Raw genomic sequence first — 14,260 nt, forward strand, 5'->3', positions numbered from 1 at the left:
TGTGAAAAGCCAGTGAACATTATTTGAGGCAGAATCCTGAGAGAAAGCAGGGAAATAAAACCTCCTCTCAAATGAGGTCCCAGTGAATGGCAGCCATGGAAAAGTGATGAGTAAAGAAAGGGGAAGGAATGTCTGCCTTGATTCCCTGGGGAGTTCAAGATCTCACTTTCCCCCCCCTGTTGTTCTAGTGACTTTTAGAGAGGACAATTCTAGAGAAGGATGCTTTCAAAAAGAAAAGAAATCCAAATGGAATCCAATTTGGCCTTACTTATGTCAGAGCACCTGCCATGTGGTGTACAATAGTCCCAGGCAGAACTCCTAAGAAAGATCACTTTGTAAACCATCCTTCTGCTGTGGGAGTTCAACAATTGTCCTTTGTCCATGCAGCCCTCCCATCATCCCGCTTTGGAGTTGCTGGTCCAAACCACTGTAGTAAGGTTTGGGCAAGAAGAAATTATTCCATTGTCTTTTAAAAGTTAGATCAATAAGGGTGATATCATTCATGACGTATGGCTTTCCTTGGGTCCCAGCTGTTCCAGATGTAGGAGATCATGTGCTACCCCATTGCTGGATATATTTCTCCAGCTCCATAGGCGATATGGGCACATAGAAAATGACCTGTGTCAGATGAGAATCTACTTAAGCCCCAAAAATGCTGACTTTTTTTTTTAGGTGAAGTACAATCAACATTTTGCTTAGTGACTTCTAAAACAATGCATGTAAAAAAAAAAAATGTCCCAGTCTTTCTTGGACTTAGAGTTAGGTTTTAAATACAAGGTACTAACTCAATTCATTGCATCTGACCTCCAGAACACTTTTTGTCTCTAATTCCTTTTTCAGTCCTGAATCAGTCTTTTGCCAACGACAGATGGGTCGACCACAACAAATGGACAGTTTGCACATGAGACTTAATGTACAACTCCTTGTTTGTTTTTCTTTGACAGGTAACTTTAATTATTTTGACAAATATTTAATGTGCCAGGTATTGTCCTAGGTGCTAAGGATAAAGCAGAACAAAACAACAAAAATTCTTGCCTTTGTAGGTTTACATGCTAGTTGGGAAGCTTCATTCATTCATTCACTCATTCCACAAGCATTTATTGATCTTCTAATACAACTCAGGCCTTAAACTACATACTGTGCCTAAATAGGATTTTATCCCTGCACTCAAAGTCTAGTGGGAGAAGTAAGACATGCCCCCTTTCCTCCCCTGCTGCCCGCCATATACCCTCATATATAGAAAGTACAGAAGAGGGGCATCTCGTTCAGGTTGAGTGGTTCAAAGAATGTTTCTCAGAGAAACATGTAAACAAACAAGTAAGTTGAGGCTGGAAGAATGAACTGATGGGGGATAAAGGCAGACCTGGTGGTGATGAGACGGAGCATGGCATAGGGCCCAGGCCAGATGAGGAGACCAATGAATGCTGTTGAATGAATGAATGAAACTTCCCCAGGAGAGCATAAACTCCATGAGATATGTTCTGGGAACTGCAAGTTCCTTCCTGTGGCTGAAGTTTAAATTGTGTGGGGATGACAAGCAGGAGATGGGGCTGGGGAAGGAGACAGGGTCGGGGCTTGAGGTAGGTCTGGCTAAGGAGCTTTGTCCTGATGACAATTAGAAAATTTGTGGACCATTTTAAATGGCAATATGACATGGTCTGATTGTTTTATTCTTTTCTTAATAAAAATGTATTTTAAAAATTCCACAAATGACATATGTTTATTTTAGATGACTCTTATGGACTTTTTGTGGGAGCAATGATTTCATTATACTATTTTTGTAAATGGTACTTTGCACATCTCTTTCTGCTTCACAGTGGAAGGACATTGGACCTGACATACAGAAGTCTCTCAGTAAAGATTTGCTGTTTTTGAAATTCCATGGACACTGGTAAGTTGCAGTCAGCTTAGGTGAGGCCATGATCTGGCCCAATTGTGCCACTCCGAGAAACTGGAGCTTCATTACCTAACTGGGAATATTTAACAATTCCCCCTGCTGCGTCATTGCCACTATGTTTTTTTATCTCCATTTTTTTCACTTTTTATTATGGAAAAATCCAAATATTAATGTATGTAAAAATAGAAAGGGTAGTATAAGAAACCCTCATATACCTACCACCCAACGTCAACAATTAACAACTTACAGCCAATCTTGTCTCATTTATATCCTTTCCTCTTCTCGACCACTGCATTATTTTGAAGTAAATCCAAGACTTCAGATCTTTTTGTATGTATCTCTAAAAGATAAGAACTTGTTTAAAAACATATCCATAATTATTACAACTAACAAAATAAGGAGTTTTATTCTTTACAGTCATTAAATATACAGTCAGTGCTCAAATTCCAACTGTCTCTTTTTTTTAAAGTTGGCTTATTTGAATCATGAGTTAAAGTCCACATTTGTATTGGGTTGTATAAGTTTTCTTTAATTAATAGGTTCCCTCTTTTTCTTTTTTTTTCTTACCTTGCTTGTTATTTATTTAACTAAAGGCTCTTAACAGAATGGATAAGTTGAAAACAGCGCTTTAAGTGTGCCATTTTCCTTCATGCTCACCTTCACTAGGTTTTTTTTAACACCTGATAATTTTTAAGGTACAAAACTGTATCTCATTATTACACAACATTCTTTTAATTTGCAAATCATGTCTAATGTTGCCTTTTTTAATCCTGTCAGCTTTATCCAACCACTGAGACACATGGTGATCACACCATATACCAAGATGAGTTCTAGATGGAATAAAGCGTTACATATGAATAAATAAAACCATAAAAAACTGAAATAAAATATAATATTGAACATATTTTTGGAAAGGGAATATGTTACCTAAACATAAAAGCAATGGAAAATATCACAAAGAAAAGTTATCAATAAAATCAAATATATGCTGTTAAAACTTTTTGGTCAACAAACACAAAATGAAAGGACAGATGATAAACTGGGTGGGGGAAATAGTTACCATCTATGAGAGACAATAGTTTAGTAGCTTTAATACACATGGTCTTGTCTAGATTGTCACTGGGTCTGGATGGGTCCACTCACAAGATGACACCAAGTCGAGATTCTTTAGACTCTATCTTCTTTTTTAAAAAATTTTTATTGGAGTATAGCTGATTTACAATGCTGTGTTAGTTTCAGGTATACAGCAAAGTGAATCAGTTATACATATACATATGTCCACTCTTTTTTAGATTCTTTTCCCATATAGGTCATTACAGAGTATTGAGCAGAGTTCCCTGTGCTATACAGTAGGTCCTTATTTGTTATCTATTTTATATATAGTAGTTTGTATCTGCTAATCCCAAACTCCCAATTTATCCCTCCCTCACCCTCCTCTTTGGTAACCATAAGTTTGTTTTCTACATCTGTGACTCCATTTCTGTTTTGTAAATAAGTTCATTTGTACCATTTTTTTAGATTCCACCTATAAGCAATATCATATGATCTGGAAGTTGTATTTTTTTCTCTAGATCTCCTGCCCCAATTATTCACTTGAGAAACTTTAAGAGTGAGGGTAAGATTCCTCACATTTAGTCCCTCTGTTCTGTCTGTTGGTTTCACCATCCTTCTGCTCTGTTGACCCCAGGAGCTCTGCTGGGCCACTGCTGACCTCCTTCCCACCACTGACATCTGTCTTTCTTCTTCTCTTCTAGCAATCAGGAAAACACTTTCTACTTCTTATGACTGACTACTTTCAAAGGAGCTTCCTGCAGGAGAGCTTCTGGGCCCCTCATGACCCAGTTAATTTTGTTAGACCACAGACCTTCTGTCCCTGAACTCACAAGCACTCTTAGGAGGAAGGAAGAAGGGTGAAAGTGCAAGTCAGAGGATGATCAGGCCCCTGTGGTAGCTAAAACTTTACCCTCTCTGACTCCCAGGATCTGCTGCATAAATTATTTCCTGGCCACAAGTGACAGAAGCTGATGCTGGCAGATTAGGCAGAAAAGGGATTTATTTAAAGGATATTGGGTAACTCATAGAATTGTTGGGAAGACTGGAGGAAACAATTTTGAGGCTAAGTTTCCAAGAAAATCCCCCCAAATTAGTAGCACAGCTGGCCTAATAAGCACACTGAGGCCAATGCCCTGTCACCACTCAGTAACTATATGCTGCCAGGAACTCAATTTGACCGCAGCCACTGCTGCCAAAGGCATCAGTGCTACTTCTGTACCAGGAACTCAACCTTACAGACCATTCCAGTTTCCCCAAACCACATAGCTCTGCTACCCGCCTCACCAGCAAAAGGAGTGCACCGTGCAGCCTTTCCCCTCTCACTGCCACTTTCTTCACCAGAATCTCACACAAATGCATCTGATTAGAGGAGCACAAGTCACATGCCTGTGTCCTAACTGCAAAGGAGGGGAACGGGAATGAGTATTTTGCCTTCTAACTTAGTGGGACTCAGAAAGGGAAAATTCTCCTAACATCAGAAGGGTGTTCAAAAGGCAGTGGGTACCACAAGACCAGGACAAATGTTTACCAGAATGAATGACTTAGGCTGGGCATGGCATGGGGTGGTCACTTATAGATAGGGTGGCCTTATATCTTCTAATTAAAATATGGACTGAGTTATAATATGGAATGACATACAAGGTTATTTGTGGAGGCATTATTTTTAATAGCAAAAGATTGGAAACTATCCAAATGTTCAGTAATAGAGGTTTGGTTGAATAAAAATCGTGGAACTTCAATACACACATGGAAGACAATGCACCTGAATGAAGGGGAAGGAATGATCTCTAGAATATATAAGTGAAAAAAGCAAAGTAGAGAATAATATGTATAGCACCTGTCTTTTCTGTAAGAAAGGTGGGGATATATTTATGGTTCAACCACAGAAATTGCCATTTTTGCTAATAAAATGGTTAATCTTTGGCAATTTCATACAATTCAACATAATACAGGGCAGAGGAGACAAGGATGGAAAAGAGACTTTTCTGAATATATTTATTATGCGTTTTTGACTTTGGAATCATAAAAATGTGTTTTATGCATTCAAAATTAAATTTAATTTAAAAGGACAATTCCTAAGATTTTAAAACAAACCAAAAACAATGAACTTAACTGTATATGAAGTTAATTATGTAGCTGCACAGAGAAGACAATTATTTCAAGTGACTACAATATGGTATATTTGCTGTACATACATAGTGGAATATATTTTAAGGGAGAATAGAGCTGCAAAGAAATCTAACACTTCACTCAATAGTTATGTCACTAGTAGGTCTTTACATTAGTATTTTGAAACTATTTTTTATGTAGTGTAGCACAAAGTAATAAGTAATTATGTTAATGTTATTAGGAACCAAGATTTTTAGTGTAAGAGAAGAGAAATATAAAATCAAAGGCATTAATATAAATAGATTTTATTTATTTATTTATTTTGAACAGGATTGGGAGGGCTTTAAATGCCAGACTGAGGAGTTCAGATCTTTTTTTTTTTTTAAATAAATTTATTTATTTATTTTTGACTGCGTTGGGTCTTCGTTGCTGTGCGCAGGGTTTTCTCTAGTTGTGGCGAGCAGGGGCTACTCTTCGTTGCGGTGCGTGGGCTTCTCATTGCAGTGGCTTCTCTTGTTGTGGAGCAGGGGCTCTAGGCGCACGGGCTTCAGTAGTGGCGCACGGGCTTAGTTGCTCTGCAGCATGTGGGATCTTCCTGGACGAAGGCTCAAACCTGTGTCCCATGTATTGGCAGGAGGATCTTAACCACTGCGCCACCAGGGAAGTCCCTAAATAGATTTTAATATTAAATTTGAATTAGAAATATCAGTATATGCTTATGATTTTTTTCTTCTATTTCTATACTTTTCAGAAAGGCCTAGAAGCATTAAAACCCCATGGACAATGGGCAACCTCTAGTGCCCAGATTGTGGTCCCTGAATGACATTCGGCATTTAAAAGAACCAGGATCTTCCATGGCTGATTCCAAGTTTGGGGCAGTATATGTACAAGATAAGGTTTACACATCTTGAGGAGCCCAAAACTATGAAGTTACCAAAGATCGGTGGGTTTTATCAAAAGGACTCAAGAGCCAACATGAAGGGGCTCCAAATGGTCAAAGATGGGATAATTCAAGTATGTAAAAAAGTAGTGATTGAATTTGATTGAAATACATAGAATATGCAAAGACCTAATGAGTTCATGGGTGGGTGGGGTGGAGGAGTGTCTTAACAAATTAACAAACTCTTGGGTAATATTGGTGGTAAGTAGGTCACAGACCTTACTCTGAAAACTGGCAATTTAAGAGAAATAAGTAAGCATTATCCTGCTTTTCCAATTCAATCTGCATTTCAGGATGACCAAGTAGCCCTAATTAATGAGGAAATGTTCTTCCTTACACACAATTCCCAGCTAATAAATGTGAAAGGAATGACAGAATTAGAAAAATCACCATTTTATAATCCTAATGATATAATTTAAGGCAAAGATCAATAAAGGATGAAAGCATTAGATGAGAGGCTTCAAGCCCGTTTCATGATGCTGAACTCTTTTAGCTTTTGCTGGTCTGTAAAACTCTTTATCTCTCCTTCAACTCTGAATGATAGCCTTGCTGGGTATTTTTGGTTGTAGGTTTTCTCCTCACATCACTTTTTTGGGAGCTCATTCTATCAAGAGGCCACTGGTGCTGGCAGGCACCATTTTGGAGTCCTGCCTATAGCTTATTAGTCCCAGGGCCTGGAGGGGCCCACCAGCTGGTGGGCACCAGTCCTGGGATTTCACAGGCTAAGTAGCTAACTGCACAGCTGGCCTGCTGGTGGGTAGAGCTGTGTCCCTGCATTTCGGAGCATGTGAGATTTTGTGTGTGCCCTTTAAGAGCGGAGTCTCCATTGCCTAGAGCCCTCTGGCTCTCTTGAAAGTAAGCCCCACTGGCCTTCAAAGCCAAACGTTCAGGTGGCCCCATCTTCTTGTTGCAAGACCCCTGGGCAGGGGCTCAGACCACTTCCTCCTTGGGGAGAACCTCTGCAATTGTAATTAACCTCCCATTTGTGGGTTTCCCACCTGGGGGTATGTGTCTTGAGTATAATGCGACTCCACCCCTCCTACCTGTCTAATTGTGGTTCCTTCTTTATATCTTTAGTTGTAGAAGATCTTTTCTGCTAGTCTTCAAGTAGTTCTCATCAATAGTTGCTCTGTAAATAGTGGCAATTTGGTGTGCCTTGGGGAGGAAGTGACCTCAGGATCTTCCTACTCTGACATCTTGGCACTTCCCTAGAAAAACAGCTTATGGAGAACTTTACAGTGGAGAGATCTAGCTGACACCACCTGAATCTGCTGATCAATCTTAACTTCCCTAAGAGTGGGACTACCAGAAAATATGTGCTTCTTGAGATGCCCCCTTATGGAAAACAGAACCTGAATCTAACAAGCCTTTTAGAACTAACCTCCAGTTTACATGAAATACAGGAGGTAGAGGCTCAGGTTTAAGTGATGCCACAAGGACATAAATGGATAAATTCAGAATATAGGATAGTCTATAGAACAATTGAACTAGTTTAATCAAGAAGTCAATGGCATAAAGAAAAATAAAAACTTGGGGCAAGGTGGGGAGAAACTGTTCTAGATTATAAAAGACTCAAAAGACATAACCATCAAGTGCAGTGTGTGGACCTCACCTGGATCCTGATTCTAAGGAGCCAACTATAAGAAATATATTTCTTTAGATATTAGGGAACTTTGAAAATGGTCTAAGAATCAGATGATATCAAGGAATTACTACTATTGTTAGGTGTATTACTGGCACTATGGCTATATAAGAAAATATTCATATATTTTATTTTATTTTATTTAAAAATAAAAACCCAAAACCTTCAGGTTCTTTTTTTTTTATTTTATTTATTTATTTATTTATTTTATACAGCAGGTTCTTATTAGTTATCTTCTTTATACATATTAGTGTATACATGTCAATCCAATCTCCCAATTCATCCCACGACCACCACCCCCACCCGCTTTCCCCCCTTGGTGTCCATACGTTTGTTCTCTACATCTGTGTCTCTATTTCTGCCTTGCAAACTGATTCATCTCTACCATTTTTCTAGATTCACATATATGCGTTAATATACGATATTTGTTTTTCTCTCTCTGACTTACTTCACTCTGTATGACAGACTATAGGTCCATCCATGTCTCTACAAATGACCCAATTTCTTTCCTTTTTATGGTTGAGTAATATTCCATTGTATATATGTACCACATCTTCTTTATCCATTCATCTGTCGATGGGCATTTAGGTTGCTTCCATGACCTGCCTATTGTAAATAGTGCTGCAATGAACATTGGGGTGCATGTGTCTTTTTGAATTATGGTTTTCTCTGGGTATATGCCCGGTAGTGTGATTGCTGGGTCATATGGTAATTCTATTTTTAGTTTTTTAAGTAATCTCCATACTGTTCTCCATAGTGGCTATATCAATTTACATTCCCACCAGCAGTGCAAGAGAGTTCCCTTTTCTCCACACTCTCTCCAGCATTTGTTGTTTGTAGATTTTCTGATGATGCCCATTCTAACCAGTGTGAGGTGATACCTCATGGTAGTTTTGATTTGCATTTCTCTAATGATTAGTGATGTTGAGCATCCTTTCATGTGTTTGTTGGCAATCTGTATGTCTTCTTTGGAGAAATGTCTATTTAGGTCTTCTGTCCATTTTTTAATTGGGTTGTTTGTTTTTTTAATATTGAGCTGCATGAACTGTTTATATATTTTGGAGATTAATCCTTTATCCATTGATTTGTTTGCAAATATTTTCTCCCATTCTGAGGGTTTTCTTTTCGTCTTGTTTATAGTTTCCTTTGCTGTGCAAAAGCTTTGAAGTTTCATTAGGTCCCATTTGTTTATTTTTGTTTTTATTTCCATTACTCTAGGAGGTGGATTAAGAAAGATCTTGCTGTGATTTATGTCAGAGTGTTCTTCCTATGTTTTCCTCTAAGAGTTTTATAGTGTCCAGTCTTACATTTAGGTCTTTAATCCATTTTGAGTTTATTTTTGTGTATGGTGTTAAGGAGTGTTCTAATTTCATTCTCTTACATGTAGCTGTCCAGTTTTCCCAGCACCACTTATTGAAGAGACTGTCTTTTCTCTATTGTATAGCCTCGCCTCCCTTGTCATAGATTAGTTGAACATATGTGCGTGGGTTTATCTCTGGGCTTTCTATCCTGTTCCATTGATCTATATTTCTATTTTTGTGCCAGTACCATATTGTCTTGATCACTGTAACTTTGTAGTATAGTCTGAAGTCAGGGAGTCTGATTCTGCCAGCTCCTCTTTTTTTCCCTCAGGATTGCTTTGGCTATTCAGGGTCTTTTGTGTTTCCATACAAATTTTAAGATTTTTTGTTCTAGTTCTATAAAAAATGCCATGGTAATTTGATAGGGATTGCTTGAATCTATAGATTGCTTTGTGTAGTAGAGTCATTTTCACAATATTGATTCTTCTAATCCAAGAACATGGTATATCTCTCCATCTGTTTGTGTCATCTTTGATTTCTTTCATCAGTGTCTTACAGTCTTCTGAGTACAGGTCTTTTACCTCCTTAGGTAGGTTTATTCCTAGGTATTTTATTCTTTTTGTTGCAATGGTGAATGGGATTGTTTCCTTAATTTCTCTTTCTGATCTTTCATTGTTAGTGGATAGGAATGCAAGAGATTTCTGTGCATTAATTTTGTACTCTGCAACTTTACCAAATTCATTGATTAGCTTTAGTAGTTTTCTGGTGGCATCTTTAGGATTCTCTATGTATAGTATCATGTCATCTGCAAACAGTGACAGTTTTATTTCTTCTTTTCCAATCTGGATTCCTTTTATTTCTTTTTCTTCTCTGATTGCCATGGCTAGAACTTCCAAAACTTTGTTGAATAATAGTGGCGAGAGTGAACATCCTTGTCTGGTTGCTGATCTTAGAGGAAATGCTTTCAGTTTTTCACTATTGAGAATGATGTTTGCTGTGGGTTTGTCATAGATGGCCTTTGTTATGTTGAGGTATGTTCCCTCTATGCCCACTTTCTAGAGAGTTTTTAGCATAAGTGGGTGTTGAATTTTGTCAAAAGCTTTTTCTGCATCTATTGAGATGATCATATGGTTTTTATTCTTCAATTTGTTAATATGGTGTATCACATTGATTGATTTGCATATACTGAAGAATCCTTGCATCCCTGGGACATATTCCACTTGATCATGGTGTATGATCCTTTTAATGTGTTGTTGGATTCTGTTTGCTGGTATTTTGTTGAGGATTTTTACATCTATATTCATCAGTGATATTGGTCTGTAATTTTCTTTTTTTGTAGTATCTTTGTCTGGTTTGGGTATAAGAGTGATGCTGGCCTTGTAGACTGAGTTTGGGAGTGTTTCTTCCTCTGCAATTTTTTGGAAGAGTTTGAGAAGGATGGTTGTTAGCTCTTCTGTAAATGTTTGATAGAATTCACCTGTGAAGCCATCAGGTCCTGGACTTTTGTTTGTTGGAAGATTTTTAATCAGTTACAATTTCATTACTTGTGATTGGTCTGTTCATATTTCTATTTCTTCCTGGTTCAGTCTTGGAAGGTTATAACTTTCTAAGGATTTGTCCATTTCTTCCAGGTTGTCCATTTTTTTGGCATAGAGTTGCTTGTAGTTGTCTCTTATGATGCTTTGTATTTCTGTGGTGTCCATTTTAACTTCTCCTTTTTCATTTTTAATTTTATTGATTTGAGTCCTCTCCCTCTTTTTCTTGATGAGTCTGGCTAAAGGTCTATCAATTTTGTTTATCTTCTCAAAGAACCAGCTTTTAGTTTTATTCATTTTTGATATTGTTTTCTTTGTTTCTATTTCATTTATTTCTGCTCTGATCTTTATGATTTCTTTCCTTCTACTAAGTTTGGGTTTTGTTTGTTCTTCTTTCTCTAATTCCATTAGGTATAAGGTTAGATTGTTTAGTTGAGATTTTTCTTGTGTCTTGAGGTAGGATTGTATTGCTATAAACTTCCCTCTTAGAACTGCTTTTGCTGCATTCCATAGGTTTTGGATCATCGTGTTTTCATTGTCATTTGTCTCTAGGTATTTTTTGATTTCCTGTTTGATTTCTTCAGTGATCTCTTGGTTATTTAGTAACATATTGTTTAGCCTCCACGTGCTTGTGTTTTTTACGTTTTGTTCCCCTGTAATTGATTTCTAATCTTATAACATTGTGGTCAGAAAAGATGCTTGATATGATTTCAGTTTTCTTAAATTTACTGAGGCTTGATTTGTGACCCAATATGTGATCTATCGTGGAGAATGTTCTGTGTGCACATGAGAAGAACGTGTAATCTGCTGTTTTCGGATGGAATGTCCTATAAATATCAATTAAGTCTATCTGGTCTATTGTGTCATTTAAAGCTTGTGTTTCCTTATTAATTTTCTGTCTGAATGATCTGTTCATTGGTGTTAGTGAGGTGTTAAAGTCCGCCACTATTATTGTGTTACTGTCAATTTCCTCTTTTATGGCTGTTAGCATTTGCCTTTTGTATCGAGGGTGCATATATATTTATAATTGTTATATCTTCTTCTTGGATTGATCCCTTGATCATTATGTAGTGTCCTTCCTTGTCTCTTGTAACATTCTTTATTTTAAAGTCTATTTTATCTGATATGAGTATTGCTACTTCAGCTTTCTTTTGATTTCCATTTGCATGGAATATCTTTTTCCATCCCCTCACTTTCAGTCTGTATGTATCCTTAGGTCTGAAGTGGGTCTCTTGTAGACAGCATATATATGGGTCTTGTTTTTGTATCCATTCAGCAAGCCTGTGTCTTTTGGTTGGAGCATTTAATCCATTCACATTTAAGGTAATTATTGATATATATGTTCCTATTACCATTTTCTTAATTGTTTTGGGTTTGTTTTTGTAGGTCCTTTTCTTCTCCTGTGTTTCCCACTTAGAGAAGTTCGTTTAGCATTTGTTGTAGAGCTGGTTTGGTGGTGCTGAATTCTCTTAGCTTTTGCTTGTCTGTAAAGCTTTTGATTTCTCTGTCGAATCTGAATGAGATCCTTGCTGGGTAGAGTAATCTTGGTTGTAGGTTCTTCCCTTTCATCACTTTAAATATATCATGCCACTCCCTTCTGGCTTGTGGAGTTTCTGCTGAGAAGTCAGCATTAACCTTATGGGAGTTCCCTTGTATGTTATTTGTTGTTTTTCCCTTGTTGCTTTTTTTTTTTTTAATTCAATTTTGGCTGCATTGGGTCTTCATTGCTATGTGCGGGCTTTCTCTAGTTGTGGTGAGTGGGGGCTACTCTTCGTTGTGGTGCATGGGCTTCTCCTTGTGGTGGCTTCTCTTGTTGCAGAGCACAGGCTCTAGGCATGCAGGCTTCAGTAGCTGCAGCACACAGGCTCGGTAGTTGTGGCTCACAGGCTCTAGAGCACAGGCTCAGTAGTTGTGGTGCACAGGCTTAGTTGCTCCATGGCATGTGGGATCTTCCCAGACCAGGGCTTGAACCCATGTCCCCTGCATTGGCAGGCGGACTCTTAACCACTGGGCCACCAGGGAAATCCTCCCTTGTTGCTTTTAATAATTTTTCTTTGTCTTTAATTTTTGTCAATTTGATTACTATGTGTCTCAGCATGTTTCTCCTTGGGTTTATCCTGCCTGGGACTCTCTACGCTTCCTGGACTTCAGTGGCTATTTCCTTTCCCATGTTAGGGAAGTTTTTGACTATAATCTCTTCAAATATTTTCTCTGGTCCTTTCTCTCTCTCTTCTCCTTCTGGGACCCCTATAATGTGAATGTTGATGCGTTTAATGTTGTCCCAGCTCTCTCTTAGGCTGTCTTCATTTCTTTTCATTCTTTTTTCTTTATTCTGTTCTGCGGCAGTGAATTCCACCATTCTATCTTCCAGGTCACTTATCCATTCTATGCCTCAGTTATTCTGCTATTGATTCCTTTTAGTGTACTTTTCTTTTCAGTTATTGTATTGTTCATCTCTGTTTGTTTGTTCTTTAATTCTTCTACGTGTTTTTTCTTTAATTCTTCTAGGTCTTTGTTAAACATTTCTTTCATCTTCTCAATCTTTGCCTCCATTCTTTTTCCAAGGTCCTGGATCATCTTCACTCTCATTATTCTGAATTCTTTTTCTGGAAGGTTGCCTATCTCCACTTCATTTAGTTGTTTTTCTGGGGTTTTATCTTGTCCTTCATCTGGTACATAGTCCTCTGCCTTTTCATTTTGTCTGTCTTTCTGTGAATGTGGTTTTCGTTTCACAGGCTACAGGATTGTAGTTCTTTTTTCTTCTGCTGTCTGCCCTCTGGTGGATGAGGCTATCTAAGAGGCTTGTGCAAGCTTCCTGATGGGAGGGACTTGTGGTGGGTAGAACTGTGTGTTGCTCTGGTGGGCAGAGCTCAGTAAAACTTTAATCTGCTTGTCTGCTGATGGGTGGGGCTAAGTTCCCTCCCTGTTGGTTGTTTGGCCTGAGGCGACCCAGCACTGAAGCCTACAGGCTCTTTGGTGGCGCTAATGGCAGACTCCGGGAGGACTCACACCAAGGAGTACTTCCCAGAACTTCTGCTGCCAGTGTCCTTGTCCCCCCAGTGAGCCACAGCCACCCCCCGCCTCTGCAGGAGTCCCTCCAACACTAGCAGGTAGGTCTGGTTCAGTCTCCTATGGGGTCACTGCTCCTTCCCCCTGGGTCTTCATGTGCACGTTACTTTGTGTGTGCCCTCCAGGAGTGGAGTCTCTGTTTGCCCCTGTCCTGTCGAAGTCCTGCAATCAAATCCCGCTAACCTTCAAAGTCTAATTCTCTGGGAATTCCTCCTCCCATTGCCGGACTCCCAGGTTGGGAAGCCTGATGTGGGGCTCAGAACCTTCACTCCAGTGGGTGGACTTCTGTGGCATAATTGTTCTCCAGTCTGTGAGTCACCCACCCAGTGGTTATGGGATTTGATTTTATTGTGATTGTGCCCCTCCTACCTTCTCCCTGTGGCTTCTCCTTTGTCTTTGAATGTGGGGTGTCTATTTTAGTGAGTTCCAGTGTCTTCCTATCAATGATTGTTCAGCAGTTAGTTGTGATTCTGGTGCTCTCACAAGAGGAAGTGAGCGCATATCCTTCTACCCTGCCATCTTGAACCAATCCTTTCATATATTTGAGAGACGTGAAGTGATGTATCTAGAGAAGAAATAAAGTGAGGACTGGGATTTTTTAAAAAATTAATTAATTTATTTATTTAGCTGTGTCGGGTCTTAGTTGTGGCACGCCGGCTCTTCGTTGCGGTGCGTGAGCTCTCTAGTTGTGACATGCGGGCTCTCTAGTTGTGG

General features: G+C 38.8%; 1 long non-coding RNA gene across 1 annotated transcript in view; it reads left to right on the plus strand.

Moving 5' to 3' along the window:
- Nucleotides 1-14,260, plus strand: part of LOC118898866 — a 76,162-nt gene that overhangs the window by 35,192 nt on the left and 26,710 nt on the right. Inside the window, exons 4-6 of the long non-coding RNA XR_005020844.1 lie at nt 841-944; nt 1,818-1,891; nt 5,811-6,073. This is a non-coding gene — a long non-coding RNA (uncharacterized LOC118898866). The remainder of the gene's footprint in view (nt 1-840; nt 945-1,817; nt 1,892-5,810; nt 6,074-14,260) is intronic.

This window comes from Balaenoptera musculus, chromosome 8 (genome assembly GCF_009873245.2).
Source record: "Balaenoptera musculus isolate JJ_BM4_2016_0621 chromosome 8, mBalMus1.pri.v3, whole genome shotgun sequence".
NCBI lineage: Eukaryota > Metazoa > Chordata > Mammalia > Artiodactyla > Balaenopteridae > Balaenoptera > Balaenoptera musculus.